Source organism: Protopterus annectens, chromosome 3.part0 (genome assembly GCF_019279795.1).
Source record: "Protopterus annectens isolate FY-2018-M chromosome 3.part0, PAN1.0, whole genome shotgun sequence".
Taxonomy (NCBI): Eukaryota; Metazoa; Chordata; order Ceratodontiformes; family Protopteridae; genus Protopterus; species Protopterus annectens.
Window position 1 is genome coordinate 726,298,352 of NC_056731.1, and position 23,382 is coordinate 726,321,733.

The following is a 23,382-nucleotide window of genomic DNA, read 5'->3' on the forward strand; positions in this document are numbered from 1 at the left end:
GTTAAGGGCAGATTATTCCTACTAAACCTGGTTGACTTCTTTGAGACAGTCACCAAGGCCATAGATGAGGGGAATGTTGTTCACACAGCTTACCTTGACCTCGCCAAGGCTTTTGACACCATTCCCCACTCGGGAATTATAGAAAAACTCACCAGCCTGAACATAAACCCCTACATCATGAGATTGTTTGCCAACTGGCTTACAGACAGAACTCACATGGTAAGAATAGCTGGCTCCAGGTCCAACTCTAAACCAGTCACAAGTGGTGTCCCACAAGACTCGGTCATGGGACCCCTACTGTTCAGCATTTACTTCTCAGAAGTACAGGCAAACACAGGAGGACTATGGCTGACCAAGTTCAACTATGACTGCAAACTGGGAGCCATAACTGACTCTCCAGCTGACACAGACATTCTCCAAAAGGGCCTTACTGAGACTGACACCTGGTGTTAAAGTCATGGTCTCAAGCTAAATGCCAAAAAATGCATAGTCATCCCATTTGGGAAAAACAAAACACCCATGAATTACCACATAAGTAGCAGTCCTCTTAATACAGAAGAGGTAATAAGAGATCTGGGGACCCAGGTAGATAGTAATCTCTCCTTTGACAATCATGTTGCCAAAGTAGTTAGAAAATTCTTCTATGTAGCCCATCTAATTACTAAAGGGTTCGTATCTGGAAATAAAGAGGTTTTAGTGCCCCTATACTCATCACCCATCAGACCCATCATAGAGTACAATGCCCCATTTGGGATGTACCTCAGAAGACACTTCCAACAGCTGGAAAGACCACAAAAGTACCTCACCAAGAGGATTACTGGTCTCAAACATATGTCCTATGCAGACCGACTGGAAAAACTCCAGCTGTACTCAGTGGCATATCGCTTACTCAGAGGTGATCTCTACCTGACTTACAAAGCCATGTCCAACTCAGAATTGATGTACATGCTCCACATAAAGAAATCCAAGTCACTGTGAGCCACTCACTCTAGTGAGCTTAACCTTGCCAGAACAATAAATAGAACATGCTGGAGGGATAGATTCCTGTCACAGAGACTCCCCATGCTTTGGAACAAAATTCCTAACTACATTAGGCAGAGCCCTTCACTAACATTCTTCAAGAGAAACCTTGACGAGTGGATGGGTAACAGAAAATACACCCCTGGGATCACTTCATTGGCTCTTCTTGACAGAGGATCAGTTAATTAATCAATGGGGTGGCAAAAGGTGACACACTCTGGCTAGGCTTATAAAAGCCCTCGGGCAGATAGCCTAGTAGCTATATATGAAACTATGAACCTATGAGTGCCAAGGCTCTATGCAGTTGTATATCATTAGGGCTAAGTAATGATGTAGTATGACTGTCAAGGCTATATGTGGTTGTATATCATTAGGGTAAGTAATGATAAAGTATGTGTGCCAAGAATCTATGTGGTTGTATGTCATTAGGGCTAAGTAATGATGTAGTATGATTGCCAAGGCTCTATGTGGTTGTTTATCATTAGGGCTAAGAAATGATGAAGTATGTATGTGTGCCAAGGCACTATGTGGTTGTATATCAGTTGGACTAAGTAATTATGATGTATGTGTGCCAAGATTCTATGTAGTTGTATATCCTTAGGCCTAAGTAATGGTAAATTATGTGTGCCGAGGGTCTATGTGGTTGTATATCATTAGGACTACATAATGATGAAGTATGTGTGCCAAGGCTCTATGTGGTCATAAATAATTAAGACTAAGTAATAATGAAGTATCTGTGCCCAGGCTCTATGTGGTTGTATATTATTAGGGCTAAGTAATGATGAAGTATGTGTTACCTTGGTTCTATTTGGTTGTATATCATTTGGTCTAAGTAATGAAGAAGTATGAGTGCAAAGGCTCTATGCAGTTGTATATCATTAGGGCTAATTAAAGATGAAGTATGTGTGCCAAGGGTCTATGTGGTTGTATATCATTAAGGGTAAGTAACAATGAATTATCTGTGCCAAGGCTTTAAGTTGTTGTATACATTCGGGATAAGTAATGCTAAAGTATGTGTGCCATGGCTCTGTGTTGTTGGATATCATTAGGGCTAAGTAATGATGTACTATGAGTGCCAAGGCTCTATGCAGTTGTATTTCTTTAGGGCCAATTAATGATGTAGTATGTCAGGACTCTATGTGATTGTATATCATTAGGGTAAGTAATGATAAAGTATGTGTGCCAAGGATCTATGTGGTTGTATATCATTAGGGCTAATTAACGATGATGTATGTGTGCCAAGGCTCTATGGGGTTGCATATCATTATTGCTAAGTAAGGATGAAGTATGTGTGTCAAGGCTGTATGTGGTTGTATATCATTAGGGCTAAGTAATGATGAAGTAGGTGTGCTTAGGCTCTATGTGGCCGCATATCATTAGGGCTAAGTAATGATATAGTATGAGTGCCAAGGCTATATGCAGTTGCATATCATCAGGGATAAGAAATGATGTAGTATGATTTTCAAGGATCTATGTGGTTGTATATCATTAGGGTAAGTAATGATAAAGTATGTGTGCCAAGAGTCTATGTGGTAGAATATCATTAGGGCTAAATAATGATGTAGTATGTGTGCCAAGGCTCTATGTGGTTGTTTATCATTAGGGCTAAGAAATAATGAAGTATGTATGTGTGCTAAGGCACTATGTGTTTGTATATCAGTAGGACTAAGTAATGATGATGTATGTGTGCCAAGGATCTATGTGGTTGTATTTTCTTAGGACTAAGTAATGGAGAAGTATATGTGCCAAGGATCTATGTGGTTGTATTTCCTTAGGGCTAAGTAATGGTGAAGTATGTGTGCCAAGGGTATATTTGTTTATATATCATTAGGGCCTAGTAATGGTGTAGTATTTGTGCCAAAGCTCTATGTGGTCATTTATTAATATGGCTAAGTAAAGATGAATTATGTGTTACCTCAGCTCTATGTGGCTGTATATCATTTGGTCTAAGTAGTGATGAAGTATGCATGCCAAGGCTCTATGTGGTTGTATATCATTAGGGTAAGTAATGATAAAGTATAAGTGCAAAGGATCTATTTGGTTGCATATCATTAGGGCTAAGTAATGAAGTAGTATGTGTGCCAAGGCTCTTTGTTGCTGTATATCATTAGCGTAAGCAATGATGTAGTATGAGTGCCAAGGCTCTATGCAGTTGTATATCATTAGGGCTAAGTAATGATTTAGTGTGACTTCCACGGGTCTATGTGGTTGTATATCATTAGGGCTAAGTATTGATGAAGTATGTGTGCCAAGGCTCTATGTGGCTGTATATCATTTGTGCTATGTAATGATGAAGAATGTGTGACAAGGCTCTCTGTGGTTGTATATCATTAGGGCTAAGTAATGATGAAGTATGTATGCCAAGGGTCTATGTGGTTGTATATAATTAGGGTAAGTAATGATAAAGTATAAGTGCCAAGGATCTATGGGGTTGTATATCACTAGGGCTAAGTAATAGGTTCATAGGTTCATAGGTTCATAGGTTTATACTAGCCTATCTGCCCTAAGGCATTTATAAGCCTAGCCCAAATTATTGTGGCTTACGCCACCCCTTATATGAAAAAATACTGTGCCCATTAGTTTGTTGTGCCTCTGTCCAGCAGTGACACCGAGATGATTCCTGGGGTAAACCTACGATCTCCCATCCACAGGTCTAGATTTCTCTTGAACAGAGTCAGCGAGGTGCTCTGCCTCACATGGACCGGGATTTTATTCCACAGCATAGGGAGTCTCTGAGTGATAAATCTATCCCTCCAGCATGTCCTATTTATATCCATGCTAAGGTTTAAGTCACTTGCTCTAGTGGTTTTGGTGGATTTGGATTTTTGAGGTGGAGCATGTCCATTAATTCCGGGTTGGACATGGCCTTGTATGTCAGGCACATGTCACCTCTGAGCAGGCGGTATGCGACTGAATAGAGCTGGAGTTTCTTCAATCTGGCAGCATATGACAGATTTTGGAGTCCCTTTATCCTTTTGGTGAGGAACTTTTGGGGTCTCTCCAATTGCTGCAGATGTCGGGTGAGATACATCCCGAATGGGGCATTGTACTCGATCATTGGTCTGATAAGTGAAGAGTACAGGGGAACAATGACCTCACTAGATCTGGATGTGAATCCCTTCATGATCAGGTGGGCAATGTAGAAGGTCTTTCTAACCACTTTAGCAATGTGAGTGTCAAAAGAAAGGCCACTGTCAACCTGGGTCCCCAGGTCCCTGATAACCTCTTCTGTGCTTAGTGGATTGCCACCTATATGGTAGCTTGGGGTTACCTTGTTTTTCCCGAAGGGTATGACTATACATTTTTGGCGTTTAACTTCAGGCCATGGCTCTGGCACCAGCTATCTGTTTCCGTGAGTCCCTTCTGAAGGATATCCGTGTCCGATGCACTTTCCACTATGGCCCAGTTTGCAGTCGTCTGCAAACTTTGTCAGCCAAAGTCCTCCCATGTTGGCCTGTACTTCTGAGAAGTAGATGCCAAACAATAGGGGCCAAGGACCGAGCCCTGTGGGACACCACTTGTGACTGGCTTAGAGTCTGACACAGTGCCAGCAACTCTAACCCTGTGGGTTCTGTCCTTAAGCCAGTTTGCAACCCATCTTGTGACATATGGGTTTACATTTAAGCTGGTAAGTTTTTCTACAATACCCGAGTGGGGTATTGTGTGAAAGCCTTTGCAAGGTCAAGGTAGGCTGTATGGACTGCCTTTCCTCATCAATGGCCTTGGTGACTGTTTCAAGAAGTCAACCAAGTTCAAAAGGCATGATCTTCCCTTGACAAAGCCAAACTGGGTCGGGTCCAATGTCTGCAAGTCCCCTATATCTTTGTTTATGAGCTCCATTATGATCCTCTCCATAGCTTTGCAGACTAGACTTGTTAAGCTTATGGGGCAGTAATTACCAGGGTCCGTAGAGGCACTGCCTTTGTGGAGTGGGACCACAGTTGCCGTACGCCACTCCTTGGGCACGTATCCTGTGGTAAGGCTAAGATTAAACAGCTGCCTTATGTGCGGGTTTAATTCCTCATTTAGCTCATGTAGCACACAGCCGGGGACACCATCCGGTCCCATTGATGCTGTGTTTTTAGCTTTAGAGAGAGCAGCTTTCACCTGCGCATTTGAGATGTCCAGGAGGCTACACTCGGCTGGGATAGTTATCTCTCCTTTAGGGGCAGAGAGGGGGGGGTGAAGTTTGCACTGAACCTGTCTGCCAGTATGTTGGCAATGTCTGTGGGTTCAGTGATTTTTGTATCATTTTGGACTAATTCTGAGCATATCTGGGAGTTTCCACCCAGGTTCCTAACATAGCTGAAAAAGGCCTTATGATTGTCCTTTGAATCCATGGCAATTTTTCTCTCAAAATTGGCCTTAGTTGATTTTATGAGTGCTCGTATTTTTTACTAATAATGATCAGGGTGACTTCCCTTTTATGGATTTTGTTCTATCATGTAATAGCTTTCTCCTCTTATTGTAAAGTTTGTTAATGGCTGGGGTCCACCAGACTGGACGTTTGCCCTTTGTGGAAAGAGTCTTGGTTTTATTTGGGATTGCCTGATCCATGCAGTCCTGGAGGTGTTCATAGAAGGCATTTGTAAGGGCTTCCGCAGCTTGGGTTGTGGTTTCCTCTGGCTCAGGGGCCTTGAAGGATACCATACCAGTCTTGAGTAGTGTGAAGTTTGCTTTAGAGAAGTTCTTCACTATGGTCTTTTTGCTTGGGGTGGAGGCGGGATGTGGATTTCCAGTGAGATTAGTTTATGATCAGATCTCACCAATGAGAGATATACTTCCGGTGTGGAGCATTTTGTCCCCATGTTTGTGACAATGAGATCTAGTATATTTTCTCCTCTCGTGGGAACAGTGACTAGCTGTTCCATGGCATTTGAATTTATGAACTCCAGGAACCGTTGGGCTAGAAAGTTAGGGCTTGAGTAATGTTCCCAGTCTATATTTGGGTAGTTGAAGTCACCCAATATGATGGTGTTTGGAGATACATTTATACCCTCCAGTGTCTTCAGGAAGGCTGTGTGGGGTTCCTGAGTTTGAGAGGGTGGCCTGTAGCATGCTACAATTTGTAGAGCAGTTTTGCCTATGGTTAGTTGCACCTGGATGGTTTCCGAAGCTTATGCGTTGCCACCAACCTGGAGGTGAGTATCCTTTATGAATATGGATACACCCTCCTTTTGTGGTGTGGTCCGGGTTTTGGGGCGGAACGCATGATATGAGGTAAAACCTAATAGTGCCGGGTGCTCTCAGGAGCCTTGAACCAGGTTTCAGTTACAGCACAGACATCGATGTTCTCCATACTGAGAAGGGCCTCGAGTGCGTGCATTTTGAGATTTAGACTTCTGGCATTGAGCAGCATTACCCTCAGTTTCTTCCCATTTTGTTTTCTAGGGTGGTAGGTTTAGAATTTGAGCCTTGCCTAAAAAGGCACTATGGGGTGGCAAGAGCCTTAGCCAATATCCGAATCCCAGGGTGACAGGTGCAAGCCGTCCCTTGCAAAGCAGCGTGGCTTGTCAAGCATGTCATCCCAGGCAGACAGACACTGGATCCCCTTTGAATGACACCAGACATTAAGCCAATTGTTAAAGCTGATCATCTTGTCTCTATATTGTGGCATCATTCTTGGTGAAGGAAGGATACTGCTCAGGGTTAGGGTCATACCTGCCTGGGCTACATAATCAGAGAGCTCCTCTATGTCTTTTTCATGTAGTCCAGGGAGGTACGTCTCAGGTCGTTCACACCAGCATGGGCAATGACTGTGTCATATTTGTACTTGCCATGGAGTGACCCGAGTGCTTGTGTTATGTGGCGGATTCTAGCGCCCGATAGGCAGCTTACTGTGACCCTCTCCTTGTTCAGCCTGGTGAGTGGGACGTCAGTGTGTCTGACTATGGAGTCACCTATGACAAGTATGTTTGGTGTTGTATTTGGCCTTAAGGGCTGTGACTGCTTTGCACACTGCTTTTGTGGTTTATGTGTTGCTTGTGGGGTGTCTTGAGGTAGCAGTTGTTTGGGTGTCTGCTTTGGAGGCCTCTGCTGTTTAGGTAAATTTTTACTCAGAGCCTCCGAGTATGTCTTTGTGTGTTTATGTGTTTGATTCAGTGGAGTGGTAGCATTATGTGAGGCTGGTTTTGTGGTGTGTGTAGTTGCCTTCTCCTCCTGTCTGGTCTTGCCAGTCCTGAGTTGAGAGAGCTCAGCCTCCAGTTTGGCTAAATAGCTGCATCTCTCGCAAGTATTTGTGTTATGTGGGAGGAGGAGAGGGTTGTCTGTGTACATGAGGCAGTTATAACATTGCCTCAAGATTCCCAGATTCACCAGCTGGACCGGAGAGGAGATTGACAACTGACCTTTGGACATGCTAGAATAATATTGGGAAATCCTTAATTGAAAACAAGGGCCAGTGGGGAGTGAGGGTGTAGTGCTTTTAATTTTTAGTGCTGACTTATATAATTGCTTTAGTGAGCAAGTGCCAGGTAACTTGAGTGCAATGTGTTACAAGTAACTAAATGCAAAATGACAAACAGTAACTTTCTTTCAAGTGAAACAAGGAAATAAGTACAGTAAGCAATGCAGATATCACTAGTGATCCACAGAAGCGCTGAGAAGTTGCGTATTAGGTGGAATTAGCTTCCAGGAAATAACAAGCAAACAAACAACAAGCATATAAACAAAGCTAGATTCAGTAGGCCTGGATCTAGTCTATGCTAGAGCAAACAAGGTGAACCAATTTCAGTAAGATACAGTTCAAATATTCAGGCACTATAAACCTTTAACCAGAAAATTCCCAGCTCAGAAGGGCAGAGTCCAGCCTCTTCTCCCACAAGAGTGCAGACCACGAACCTTCTTAATGTAAAATAACTGGCCTGAAGCCCAAGTGCCTAAACCAGAACTAATACACTTGGACACTGGGCTCTCAATCAGCAGTTCCCAACTTAGAAGGATGAAAGCTACCTGTCCTGCCACCACAGTGCTTGCCACAAACCTTCCTAATGTAAAACAACTGTTCTGAAGCCCAAGTGCTTAATCCAAAAGACTTGAATGATATCTACACTTTAATCAAGTTACAACCAAGCAGTAATAAATACCATTGAATACTTTAGAGAATGTCTGGATTAGTGCTCAAGTTACACAAACAAAGCTAGATCCAGCAGGCCCGAATCCAGTCTATGCCACAGCAAACAAGGCACCAACTTCAGTAAGGAACAGTTCAGATATGCATGCACTATAAGCCTTTAACCAGAAATTCCCAGCTCAGAAGGGCAGAGTCCAGCCTCTCCTCCCACAAGAGTGCAGACCACGAACCCTCTTAATGTAAAATAACTGGCTTGAAAGCCCAAGTGCTTAAACCAGAATTAATACACTTTTAGAATAACAGACACTGAGCCCTCAATCAGCAGTTCTCAACCTAGAAGGATGTAAGCTACCTGTTCTGCCACAACAGTGCAGACCACAAACCCTCTCAGTGCAAAACAACTAACTGGTCCGAAGTCCAAGTGTTTAAACCAAAAGGCTTAGAATGAGTTACACCAAGCAGTAATAAATACAATTGAGTATTTTAAGATGATGCAAAAGTAAAAAGAAGTAGGTAAAAACACAAGTACAGTAAAAGCAGATGAAATTTTTTTTTTTTTTTTTTTTTTTTTTTTCTGAGCAAGTGCTGAGATCAAAGAAACAGATTTGAGTGCATAAACTAGAAAACTGGCTAGTTATAAGAAATAAACAAGCTAGAAGGCTTCCCTCAAACACAGAAGGGCTTGGGGGCTCAGAAGCCTACAAATAGTCTGTACCACTTAACAAGAAAGGCAGGAAATAAGCTTAATTTTTTTTTTTTTTCTATTTCCCAGATGCTCTCTTTGTACACAGTAGGAGTGCCTGAAATCAGAATATGATCTCACTGCACTCAGTTGAGTGAGCAAATGAGATGGGCCCAGAGGCAGGCTGAGGGGCGGGCAGTTTCAATGCCACTAAGATTAACACCAAAACAAAAACAGGGCGGGTGGGTGGGGATAACTGAAGAGCAGAATAACTTCAGATAAAAATTTAATGACGTAGTATGTGTGCCAAGGCTCTTTGTTGCTGTATATCATTAGTGTAAGTAATGATGTATTATGTATGCCAAGACTCTATGTGGTTGTATATCATTAGGGCTAAGATATGATGAAGTATGTATGTGTGTCAAGGCACTATGTGGTTGTTTATCAGTAAGGCTAAGTGATGATGTATGTGTGCCAAGGATCTATGTGGTTGTATATACTTAGGGCTATGCAATGGTGAAGTACGTTTGCCAACGGTCTTTGTGGTTGTATATCATTAGGACTAAGTGATGATGAAGTATGTGTGCCAAGGCTCTATGTGGTCGTATATTAATAGGACTAAGTAATGATGAATTATGTGTTACCACAGCTTTGTGTGGTTGTATATCATTTGGTCTAAGTAGTGATGAAGTATGTGTGCCAAGGCTCTATGTGGTTGCATATCATTAGCACTAAGTAACGTTGATGTATGTGTGCCAAGGCTCTATGCAGTTGTATATCATTAGGGCTATGTAGTGATGTAGTGTGTCTGCCAAGGGTCTATGTGATTGTGTATCATTAGGGCTAATTGATGATGAAAAGTGTGTGTGCCAAGGCTCTTTGTGAGTGTGTATCATTTGGTCTAAGTAGTGATGAAGTATGCTTGCCAAGGCTTTCTGTGATTGTATATCATTAGGGCTAAGTAACATTGAAGTATGTATGCCAAGGATCTATGTGGTCGTAGATCATTATGGCTAAGCAATGATGAAGTATATGAGCCAAGGCTCTATGTGGTTGTATATCATTAGGGTTAAGTAGCGATGAAGTATGTGTGCCAAGGCTCTATGTGGTTGCATATCATTAGGGCTAAGTAACGATGAAGTATGTGTGTCAAGGCTCTAAGTGGTTGTGTATCATTAGGGGTAAGTAATGATGTAGTATGAGTGCCAAGGCTCTATGCGGTTGTATGTCATTAGGTCTATGTAATGATGTAGTTTCACTGCCAAGGTTTTATGTGGTTGTATATCATTAGGGCTAAGTAATAATGAAGTATGTGTGCCAAGGCTCTATGTGGTTGTATATCATTATGGTAAGTAATGGTGAAGTATGTTTAAGAAGGCACTATGTGTTTGTATATCATTAAGGCAAAGTAATGAAGTATGATTGCCAAGGCTGTATGTGGTTGTATATCATTAGGGCTAAGTAATGAGGAAGTATGTGTGCCAAGGCTCTATGTGGTTGTATATCATTAGGACTAAGATCTAATGAAGTATGTCTGTCAAGGCTCTATGTGGTCGTATATCAATAGGGATAAGTAATGAAGAATTATGTGTTACCACGGCTCTATGTGATTGTATATCATTCGGGATAAGTAGTGATGAAGTATGTGTGTCAAGGCTCTTTGCAGTTGTATATCATTAGGGCTAAATAATAATGAAGTATGTATGTCAAGATCTCTTTGTGTTTCTATATCATTAGGGCTAAGTAATGATGTAGCATGAATGCCAAGGCTATATGCAGTTGTTTATCATTAGGGCTAAGTAATGATGTAATATGAGTGTCAGTGCTCTATTTTGTTTTATAATGTAGCATGAGTGCCAAGGCCCTATGTGGTCATATATCATAAGGGCTAAGTAGTGATGTAACATAAGTGCCAAGGCTCTATTTGGCTGCATATCATTAGGGTTAATAAGTAGTGGTAAAGTATATGTGCCAAGGGTTTATGTGGTTGTATATCATTAGGGCTAACTAACAAAGAATTATCTGTTCCAAGCCTCTATGTTGTTTTATATATTAGGGATAAGTAATGCTGAAGTATGTGTGCCATGACTCTATGTTGTTGTATGTCATTAGGGCAAAGTAATGATGTAGTATGAGTGCCAAGGCTCTATGCAGTTGTATATCATTAGGGCTAAGTAATGATGTAGTATGAGTGTCAATGCTCTATTTTGTTGTATATCATTAGGGTAAGTAATGATAAAGAATGTGTGCCAAGGATCTATGTGGTTGTTTATCATTAGGGCTAAGTAATGATTTAGGATGTGCTAAGGTTCTATGCAGTTGTATATCATTAGGGATAATTAATGATGAAGTATGTGTGCAAAGGCTCTATGTGGTTGCATATTGTTAGGGCTAAGTAACAATGAAGTATGTGTGTCAAGGCTCTATGTGGTTGTATATCATTAGGGCTAAGTAATGATGAAGTAGGTGTGCCTAGGCTCTGTGTGTTGTATATCATTAGGGCTAAGTAATGATTTAGTATGAGTGTCAAGGCTCTATATGGTTGGATATCATTAGGGTAGGTAATGATAAAGTATGTGTGCCAAGAATCTATGTGGTTGTATATCATTAGGGGTAAGTAATTATGTAGTATGTGTGCAAAGGCTCTATGTGGTTATTTATCATTAGGGCTAAGAAATGATGAAGTATGTATCTGTGCCAAGGCACTATGTGGTTGTATATCAGTTGGACTAAGTAATGATGATGTATGTGTGCCAAGGATCTATGTGGTTGTATATCCTTAGGGCTAAGTAATGGTAAAGTATGTGTGCCAAGGGTCTATGTGTTTGTATATCATTAGAACAAAGTAATGATGAAGTGTGTGTGCTAAGGCTCTATGTGGTCATATATTATTAAGGCTAAGTAATGATGAAGTATCTGTGCCACGTTTCTATGTGGTCGTATATCAATAGGGCTAAGTAATGATGAATTATGTGTTACCTCGGCTCTAGTGGTTGTATATCATTTGGTCTAAGTAGTGATGAAGTATGCATACCAAGGCACTATGTGGTTGTATATCATTAGGTCTAGGTAATGTTGAAGTATGTGTGCCAAGGCTCTATATGGTTGTATATCATTAGGGCTAAGTAATGATGTAGTATGAGTGCCAAGGCTCTATGAGTTTGTATATCATTAGGGCTAAGTAATGATGTAGAATGAGTGCCAAGGCTTTATGTGGTTGTATATCATTACGGCTAAGTAATGATGAAGTATATGTGCCACGGCTTTATGTGGTTGCATACCATTAGGGCTAAGTAATGATGAAGGATGAGTGTCAAGGCTCTATGTGGTTGTATATCATTAGGGCTAAGTAATGTTGAAGTATGTGTGACAAGGCTCTATGTGGTTGTATAAATATGACACTGTCATTGTCCATGTTGGTGTGAATGACCTGAGACGTACCTCCCTGGACTACATGAAAAGAGACATGGAGGAGCTCTCCAATCTTGTATCTCAGACAGGTATGAACCTAACCCTGAGTAGCATCCTGCCATCACCCAGAATGATACCACAGTACAAGGACAAAATGATTGACTTCAAAAATTGGCTAGGCTTCTGGTGTCATTCTAAGGGGATCCAGTATTTGTCTGTGTGGGACGACATGATCGACAGAAAACAATGCTTTGCCAGAGATGGCCTGCACCTGTCGCCCTTAGCATTCCGGATACTGGCTAAGGCTCTTGCCACCCCTATAGTGCCTTTTGTAGGCAAAGTTAAAATGACAAATTTACCACCATAACAGGTACAAGCAAGCAAAATCTGAGGGTAATGCTACTCAATGCTAGAAGTCTAAACCTCAAAATGCACTCACTCGAGGCACTCCTTAAAATGGAGAACCTTGACCTCTGTGCAGTGACAGAGACCTGGTTCAAAGCTCCAGAGAGCAGCCCTGCATTACCAGGCTACAATTCATACCACACCTTTCGGCCACCTAACCCAGAACGAAGCACTAAAGGCGGAGGCGTGTCCATATTCATTAAGGATATCCACACCTCCAGGCTAGTTGCACAGCATAATGCATCCGAGATTATCCAAGTACAACTAACTCTGGGCAAGACCGCAATCGAAATTGTAGTTTGCTACAGACCCCCCACCATGCCCCAGGATTCACACTCCTCATTTCTCGATACACTGGAAAGTATTAGGGTACAACCAAATACCCTAATAATGGGCGATTTCAACTACCCCACCATTAACTGGGAAAACTACTCATGTACCAACTCTTTTGCTCAATGTTTTCTGGAATTCATAAATTCCAATGCCTTGGATCAACTTATTCACACCCCCACCAGGGGCAGCAATATCCTAGAACTGGTCATTACCAACATGAGAAACCAGTGTTCCACACCAGAGGTCAATTCCTCATTGGTCAGATCCGACCACAAGCTAATCAGCCTACACATCCACATCCCACCCCCACCCACAATTAGGGAAACCATCGTAAAAAACTTCTCCAAAGCCAACTTTACACTTCTTAAGACAGAAGTGGCAAACTTCATGACACCCATGCAGATGGACAATAGAGGTATGACTGCCGAATCCTACTCAAATGCACTTTATAAGCACTTACACGAGTACATGGATCATGCTTTCCCTAACAGAACCAAGATGTTATCCTCCAAAAAAAGGAAGCCAATCTGGTGGTCCTCTGCCATAAACAAACTCTACAACAGAAGAAAGAAACTTTTGCAAAAAAGAGTAAAATCGCATGACTGGAGGAACTCCCTGGTCAACCTCATTAAGAAGCTGAGATCCCTCATAAAATCCTCCAAAGCTAGTTATGAAAACAAAATTGCCACTGACTCTAAAGACAGCCACAAAGCATTCAAAGCTATGTCAAGAATCTAAATGGGAATACTCAGATCTGCTCTGAGTTACAGCACAATGGCACTAAATATACAGAACCAACTAATATTGCCAACATCCTAGAAGATAGGTTCAGTGCTAACGTTACCCCCCTCTCACCCCCTAGAGGGCCCATCTCTATACCGGAAGAATGCAAAGTTCCTATAATCATGGCTGCACAGGTAAAAAACACACTCTCCAAAGCCAAGAACACAGCATCCATGGGAACTGACAATATCCCAGGATGCATTCTACATGAACTACAGAATGAACTGGCACCCTATCTAAGTACCATGTTCAGTCATGGCCTCACCTCAGGCTTTGTACCCACTGAATGGTGCACCATAACGGTTATCCCACTCCACAAAGTGGGAGCCATGGTGGACCCTGGAAACTACCGCCCCATTATCCTGACGAGCCTGGTCTGCAAGGCCATGGAACGCATCATTGTGGAACTCATAAATAAAGACATTGGTAATCTCCAAACTCTGGACCCTACCCAGTTTGGATTTGAAAAAAGGCAGATCATGTCTCCTAAACCTGATTGACTTCTTTGAAGCAGTCACCAAAGCCATAGATGAGGGTAAAATGGTTCACACAGCTTATCTAGATCTCACCAAGGCTTTCAACACCATCCCCCACTCTGGAATTATAGATAAGCTCACTAAAGTAGGTATAAATCTCTATGTCACAAGATGGGTTGCCAACTGGCTCATGGACAGAACCCACACTGTGAAAGTAGCAGATTCCAAATCCGACATCAGACCAGTGACAATTGGAGTACAGCAGGGTTCAGTCCTGGGTCCTCTCCTGTTTGGTATCTACTTCGCTGAAGTGCAGGCCAACACAGAAGGTCTTTGGCTAACAAAGCTTGCAGATGACTGCAAACTAGGAGCCATAATCGAAACTCCTAACGATGTGGACAAACAACAAAAGGGCCTCACTGAGATTCCTTGTGTTAAAGCCATGGCCTGAAGCTCAATGCCAACAAGTGTCTTGTCATCCCCTTTGGTAAAAACTCTGTACCCATGAACTACCACATAGCTGGTAGTCTACTTAATGCCGAAAATGTGATGAGACCTTGGGACACAGGTCGACAGTAGTCTCTCCTCTGATAATCACATCACTACAGTGGTCAGGAAATCCTTCTGTGTGGCTCATCTCATCACAAAAGGATTCTCATCCAGAAAAAAATAGGTCATTGTTCCCCTCTACTTATTACTCATTAGACCCATTATAGAGTACAGCGCTCCTTTTGGTATGTACCTCACAAGACGTCTACAACAACTGGAAAGACCACAGAAATACAGCACAAAGAGGATTACTGGCCTCAAACAGATGTCCTAAGCAGACCGTCTCAAAAAACTACAGCTTTACTCCGTCGCATATCGCCTACTCTGGGGCAATCTCTACCTAACATACAAAGCTATTTCAAACCCAGAGCTGTTGGACATGCTCCAATTAAAGAAATCCCAATCCCTCCGAGCTACACGCTCTAGGGACCTAAACCTATTCACCACAATAAACAGAACATGCTGGAGGTATAGATTCCTGTCCCAGAGACTTCCCACACTCTGGAACAGACTACCTATCTATGTCAAACAGAGCTCCTCATTAGCACTCTTCAAGAAAAATCTTGATGATTGGATGGGAAATGGGAAATTCACCCCGGGGATCAATTCTGTGGCTCTGCTCGACAAAGGCACAGGAAAATAATTTTCTTGGGTGGTGAAAGCCAGGGTACATTTTTTGGCTAGGCTTGTATGGGCCCTAGGGCCGATAGCCTATTTCCTACCTTTGAACCTATGAACCTATGTTTATCATTAGGGCTAAGAAATGATGAAGTATGTATCTCTGCCAAGGGACTATATAGTTGTATATCAGTTGGACTAAGTAATGATGATGTATGTATGCCAAGGATCTATGTGGTTGTATATCCTTAAGGCTAAGTAATGGTGAAGTATGTGTGCCAAGGGTCTATGTGTTTGTATATCATTAAAGAAAAGTAATGATGAAGTATGTGTACCAAGGCACTATGTGTTTGTATATCATTAAGGCAAAGTAATGAAGTATGATTGCCAAGGCTGTATGTGGTTGTATATCATTACGGCTAAGTAATGAGGACGTATGTGTGCCAAAGCTCTATGTGGTTGTATATCATTAGGACTAAGATCTGATGAAGTATGTGTGTCAAGGCTCTATGTGGTCGTATATCAGTAGGGTTAAGTAATGATGAATTATGTGTTACCACGGCTCTATGTGGTTGTATATCATTCGGGCTAAGTAGTGATGAAGTATGTGTGTCAAGGCTCTCTGCAGTTGTATATCATTAGGGCTAAATAATAATGAAGTATGTATGTCAAGGATCTTTGTGTTTCTATATCATTAGGGCTAAGTAATGATGTAGTATGAGTGCCAAGGCTATATGCGGTTGTTTATCATTAGGGCTAAGTAATAATGTAGCATGAGTGCCAAGGCTCTATGTGGTCATATATCATAAGAACTAAGTAGGGATGTAGCATGAGTGCCAAGGCTCTATGTGGTTGCATATCATTAGGTTTAATAATTAGTGGTAAAGTATATGTGCCAAGGGTTTATGTGGTTGTCTATCATTAGGGCTAAGTAACAATGAATTATCTGTTCCAAGGCTCTATGTTGTTGTATATATTAGGGATAAGTAATGCTGAAGTATGTGTGCCATGGATCTATGTTGTTGTATGTCATTAGGGCAAAGTAATGATGTAGTATGAGTGCCAAGGCTCTATGCAGTTGTATATCATTAGAGCTAAGTAATGATGTAGTATGAGTGTCAAGGCTCTATGTTGTTGTATATCATTAGGGTAAGTAATGATAAAGAATGTGTGCCAAGGATCTATGTGGTTGTTTATCATTAGGGCTAAGTAATGATTTAGGATGTGCTAAGGTTCTATGCAGTGGTATATCATTAGGGATAATTAATGATGAAGTATGTGTGCAAAGGCTCTATGTGGTTGCATATTGTTAGGGCTAAGTAATGATGACGTATGTGTGTCAAGACTCTATGTGATTGTATATCATTAGGGCTAAGTAATGATGAAGTAGGTGTGCATAGGCTCTGTGTGGTTGAATATCATTAGGGTAAAGTAATGATGTCATATGAGTGCCAAGGCTCTATATGTTTGTATATCATTAGGGTAAGTAATGATAAAGGATGCGTGCCAATAATCTATGTGGTTGTATATCATTAGGGCTAAGTAATGATGTAGTATGTGTGCAAAGGCTCTATGTGGTTGTTTATCATTAGGGCTAAGAAATGATGAAGTAAGTATCTGTGCCAAGGCACTATGTGGTTGCATATCAGTTGGTCTAAGTAATGATGATGTATGTGTGCCAAGGATCTATGTGGTTGTATATACTTAGAGCTAAGTAATGGTAAAGTATGTGTGCCAAGGGTCTATGTCTTTGTATATCATTAGAACAAAGTAATGATGAAGTACGTGTGCCAAGGCTCTATGTGGTCATGTATTATTAAGGCTAAGTAATCATGAATTATCTGTGCCAAGGCTCTATGTGGTTGTATATCATTATGGCTAAGTAATGATGAAGTATGTCTGCCAAGTTTCTATGTAGTCGTATATCAATAGGGCTAAGTAATGATCAATTATGTGTTACCTCAGCTCTATGTGGTTGTATATCATTTGGTCTAAGTAGTGATGAAATATGCGTACCAAGGCTCTATGTGGTTGTATATCATTAGGCCTAAGTAATGTTGAAGTATGTGTGCCAAGGCTCTATATGGTTGTATATCATTAGGGCTAAATAATGATGTAGTATTAGTGCCAATGGTCTATGAGTTTTTATATCATTAGGGCTAAGTAATGATGTAGAATGAGTGCCAAGGCTTTATGTGGTTTTATATGATTAGGGCTAAGTAATGATGTAGTCTGACTGCCAAGGGTGTATGTGGTTGTATATCATTAGGGCTAAGTAATGATGAAGGATGTGTGCCAAGGCTCTATGTGGTTGTATATTATTTGGGCTAAGTAATGTTGAAGTATGTGTGCCAAGGCTCTATGTGGTTGCATATCATTAGGGCTAAGTATCGATGAAGTAGGTGTGCCTAGGCTCTATGTGGTTGTATATCATAAGGTCTACATAATGATGTAGTTTGAGTGCCAAGGCTCTATGTAGTTGTATATCATTAGGGCTACGTAATGATGAAGTATGTGTGCCAAGGCTCTATGTGATTGTATAGCATTAGGTCTAAATAATGATGAAGTATGTATGTCACGACTGTAAGTGTGTATATACCAAAAGGGCTAAATAATGATGTATATGTGCCAAGACACTATGTGGTTGTATATCATTAGGGTAAGTAATGATGAAGTATGTGTGCCAAGGCACTATGTGTTTGTATATCATTAAGGCTAAGTAATGAAGAATGATTGCCAAGACTGTATGTAGTTGTATATCACTAGGGCTAAGTAACAATGAAGTATGCGTGCAAAGGTTCTATATGGTTATGTATCATTAGGGCTAATTAATGATGAAGTATGTGTGCCAAGGGTCTATGTGGTTGTATATCATTATGGCTAAGTAACGATGAACTATGTGCACCAAGGCTCTATGTGATTGTATATATTAGGGATAAGTATTGCTGAAGTATGAGTGCCAAGGCTCTATGCAGTTGTATATCATTAGGGATAAGTAATGATGTAGTATGAGTGCCAAGGCTCTATGTGGATGTACATCATTAGGGTTATGTCATGATGAAGTATGTGTGCCAAAGGTCTATGTGGTTGTATATCATTAGGACAAAGTAATGATGAAGTATGTGGTGCCAAGGCTCTATGTGGTCATATACCAGTAGTGCTAAGTAATGATGAATTATGTGTTACCTAGGCTCTTTGGGGTTGCATATCACTTGGTCCAAGTAATGATGAAGTATGTGTGCCAAAGATCTATGCGGTTGTATATCATTAGGGTGCAGTAATGATGAAGTATTTCTGCCAAAGCTATGTGTGGCTTTATATCATTTGGGCTAAGTAATGATGAAGTTTGTGTGCCAAAGCTCTATGCGGTTGTATATCATTAGGGCTAAATAATGATGAAGTATGTGTGCCAGTTCTCTATTTTGTTGTATATCATTAGAGCTAAGTAATGATGATGTATGTGTACCAAGGCTGTATGGGGGTGTGTATCATTATGGTGAGTAATGATGATGTATTTGTGCCAAGGCTGTATGTGATTGTATATCATTAGGGCTGAGTAGTGGTGGAGTATGTGTGCCAAAGCTCTTTGTGGTTGTATATCATTAGGTTTAAGTAACGATGAATTATCTGTGCCAAGGCTCTATGTTGCTGTATATATTAGGAACAAATAATGCTGAAGTATGTGTGCCATGGCTCTGTGTTGTTGTATATCATTAGGGCAAAGTAATGATGTAGTATGAGTGCCAAGGCTCTAAGAAGTTGTATATCATTACGGCTAAGTTATGATGTAGTATGAGTGTCAAGTCTCTATGTTGTTGTATAGCATTAGGGTAAGTAATGATAAAGAATGTGTGCCAAGGATCTATGTGGTTGTTTATCATTAGGGCTAAGTAATGATTTAGTATGTGCTAAGGTTCTATGCAGTTGTATATTATTAGGGATAATTAATGATGAAGTATGTGTGCAAAGGCTCTACGTGGTTGCATATCGTTAGGGCTAAGTAACAATGAAGTATGTGTGTCAAGGCTCTATGTGGTTGTATATCATTAGGGCTAAATAATGATGTTCTATGAGTGCCAAGGCTTTATGCAGTTGTATATCATTAGGGCTAAGTAATGATGTATTATGATTATCAAGGCTCTGTATGGTTGTATATCATTAGGGTAAGTAATGATAAAGTATATGTACCAAGAATCTATGTGGTTGTATATCATTAGAGCTAAGTAATGATGTAGTATGTGTTCAAAGGCTCTATGTGGTTGTTCAAATCCTACACCACAAAACCTACCTCAAAACCTACACCACCACAACACACACATAGAAACACAGAACACACACCTACATTCATGGTGGCTCTCAATAAAAACCTACCCAAGCATCAGGGACATCCAAAGCATAAATGCAAGCAAACTCCATCCCCCAACACAACCCAAATGACACATAGCCCACAAACTCAGTGTGCCACTCAACCACAGCCCATAAGGCATAACAACGTACCCAACACTCTAGTCATAGGTGACTCTATAGTCAGGCACACTGATGTTCCACTCACTAGACTAAACAAGGAGAAAGTTACTGTCAGCTGCCTGTCAGGTGCCAGGATCCGCCACATAATGCATGCACTCAGGTCACTCCACAATAAGTACAAATATGACACTGTCATTGTCCATGTTGGTGTGAATGACCTGAGACATACCTCCCGGGACTACATGAAAAGAGACATGGAGGAGATCTCCAATCTTGTATCCCAGGCAGGTATGACCCTAACCCTGCGTAGCATCCTGCCATCACCCAGAATGATACCACAGTACAAGGACAAAATTATTGACTTCAACAATTGGCTAAGCTTCTGGTGTCATTCTAAGGGGATCCAGTATTTGTCTGCCTGGGACGACATGATCGACAGACCACAATGCTTTGCCAGAGATGGCCTGCACCTGTCGCCCTTAGGATTCCTGATACTCGCTAATGCTCTTGCCACCCCTATAGTGCCTTTTTTAGGCAAGGTTCAAATGACAAATTCACCACGGTAACAGGTACAAGCAAGCAAAATCTGAGGGTAATGCTACTCAATGCTAGAAGTCTAAACCTCAAAATGCACTCACTCGAGGCACTCCTTAAAATGGAGAACATTGACATCTGTGCAATGACAGAGACCTGGTTCAAAGCTCCAGAGAGCACCCCTGCATTACCAGGCTACAATTCATACCACACCTTTTGGCCACCTAACCAAGAACGAAGCACTAAAGGCGGAGGCGTGTCCATATTCATTAAGGATATCCACACCTCCAGGCTAGTTGCACAGCATAATGCATCCGAGATTATCCAAGTGCAACTAACTCTGGGCAAGACCGCAATCCAAATTGTAGCGTGCTACAGACCCCCCCACCATGCCCCAGGATTCACACTCCTCATTTCTTGATACACTGGAAAGTATTAGGGTACAACCCAACATCCTAATAATGGGCGATTTCAACTACCCCACCATTAACTGGGAAAACTACTCATGTACCAACTCTTTTGCTCAACGTTTTCTGGAATTCATAAATTCCAATGCCTTGGATCAACTTATTCACACCCCTACCAGGGGCAGCAATATAGTAGAACTGGTCATTACCAACATGGGAAACCAGTGTTCCACACCAGAGGTCATTTCCTCGTTGGTCAGATCCGACCACATGCTAATCAGCCAAGACATCCACATCCCACCCCCACCCCCAATTAGGGAAACCATTGTAAAAAACTTCTCCAAAGCCAACTTCACACTTCTTAAGACAGAAGTGGCAAACTTCATGACACCCATGCAGACGGACAATAGAGGTATGACTGCCGAATACTACACAAATGCACTTTATAAGCACTTACACAAGTGCATGGATCATTCTATCCCTAATAGAACCAAGATGTTATCCTCCAAAAAAAGGAAGCCAATCTGGTGGTCCTCTGCCATAAACAAACTCTACAACAGAAGAAAAAAACTGTTGCAAAAAAGAGTAAAATCCCATGACTGGAGGAACTCCCTGATCAACCTCAGTAAGAAGCTGAGATCCCTCATAAAATCCTCCAAAGCTAGTTACAAAAACAAAACTGTCACTGTATCTGAAGACAACCACAAAGCATTCTATAGCTATGTCAAGAATATAAATGGGAACACTCAGATCTGCTCTGAGTTACAGCACAATGGCACTAAATATACAGAACCAACTGATTGCCAACATCCTAGCAGATAGGTTCAGTGCTAATTTTACACCCCTCTCACCCCCTGGAGGGCCCATCTCTATACTGGAAGAATGCAAAGTTTCTATAATCACGGCTGCACAGGTAAAAAACACACACTCCAAAGCCAAGAACACAGCATCCATGGGACCTGACAATATCCCAGGCTGCGTTCTACATGAACTACAGAATGAAATGGCACCCTACCTAAGTACCATGTTCAATCATAGCCTCACCTCAGGCTTTATACCCCCTGAATGGTGCACCACGATGGTTATCCCACTCCACAAAGGGGAGCCACGATGGACCCTGGGAACTACCGCCCCATTAGCCTGATGAGCCTGGTCGACAAGGCCATGGAACGCATCATCGTGGAACTCATAAACAAAGACATTGGTAATCTCCAAACTCTGGACCCTACCCAGATTGGATTTGTAAAAGGCAGATCATGTCTCCTAAACCTGATTGACTTCTTTGAAGCAGTCACCAAAGCCATAGATGAGGGTAAAATGGTTCACACAGCTTATCTAGATCTCGCCAAGGCTTTCAACACCATCCCCCACTCTGGAATTATAGATAAGCTCACTAAAGTAGGTATAAATCTCTATGTCACAAGATGGGTTGCCAACTGGCTCATGGACAGAACCCACACTGTGAAAGTAGCAGATTCCAAATCCGACATCAGACCAGAGACAAGTGGAGTACCACAGGGTTCAGTCCTGTGTCCTCTCCTGTTTGGTATCTACTTCTCTGAAGTGCAGGCCGACAAAAAAGGTCTTTGGCTGACAAAGCTTGCAGATGACTGCAAACTAGGAACCATAATCAAAACTCCTAACGATGTGGACAAACTACAAAAGGGCCTCAATGAGACAGATACCTGGTGTCAAAGCCATGGCCTGAAGCTCAATGCCAAAAAGTGTATTGTCATCCCCTTTGGTAAAAACTCTGTACCCATGAACTGCCACATAGCTGGTAGTCTACTTAATGCCGAAAATGTGATAAGAGACCTTGGGACACAGGTGGACAGTAGTCTCTCCTTTGATAATCACATCGCCGCAGTGGTCAGGAAATCCTTCTGCATGGCTCATCTCATCACAAAAGGATTCTCATCCAGAAAAAAAGAGGTCATTGTTCCCCTCTACTAATCACTCATTAGACCCATTATAGAGTACAATGCCCCTTTTGGTATGTACCTCACAAGACATCTACAACAACTGGAAAGACCACAGAAATACCTCACAAAGAGGATTACTGGCCTCAAACAGATGTCCGATGCAGACCATCTCAAAAAACTACAGCTTTACTCCATCGCATATCACCTACTCAGGGGTGATCTCTGCCTAACCTACAAAGCTATGTCAAACCCAGAGCTGTTGGACATGCTCCACTTAAAGAAATCCCAATCCCTCCGAGCTACACGCTCTAGGGACCTAAAGCTTGTCACCACAATAAACAGAACATGTTGGAGGGATAGATTCCTGTCCCAGAGGCCTCCCATGCTCTGGAACCGACTACTTATCTATGTCAAACAGAGCTCCTCATTAGCACTCTTCAAGAAAAATCTTGATGATTGGATGGGAAATGGGAAATTCACCCCGGGGATCACTTCTGTGGCTCTGCTCGACAGGGGCACAGGAAAATAATTTTCGTGGGTGGCAAAAGCCAGGGTACATTTTTTGGCTAGGCTTCTATGGGCCCTAGGGCCGATAGCCTAGTACCTACCTATGAACCTATGAACCTATGTTTATCATTAGGGCTAAGAATTGATGAAGTATGTATCTGTGCCAAGGCATTATGTAGTTGTATATCAGTTGGAC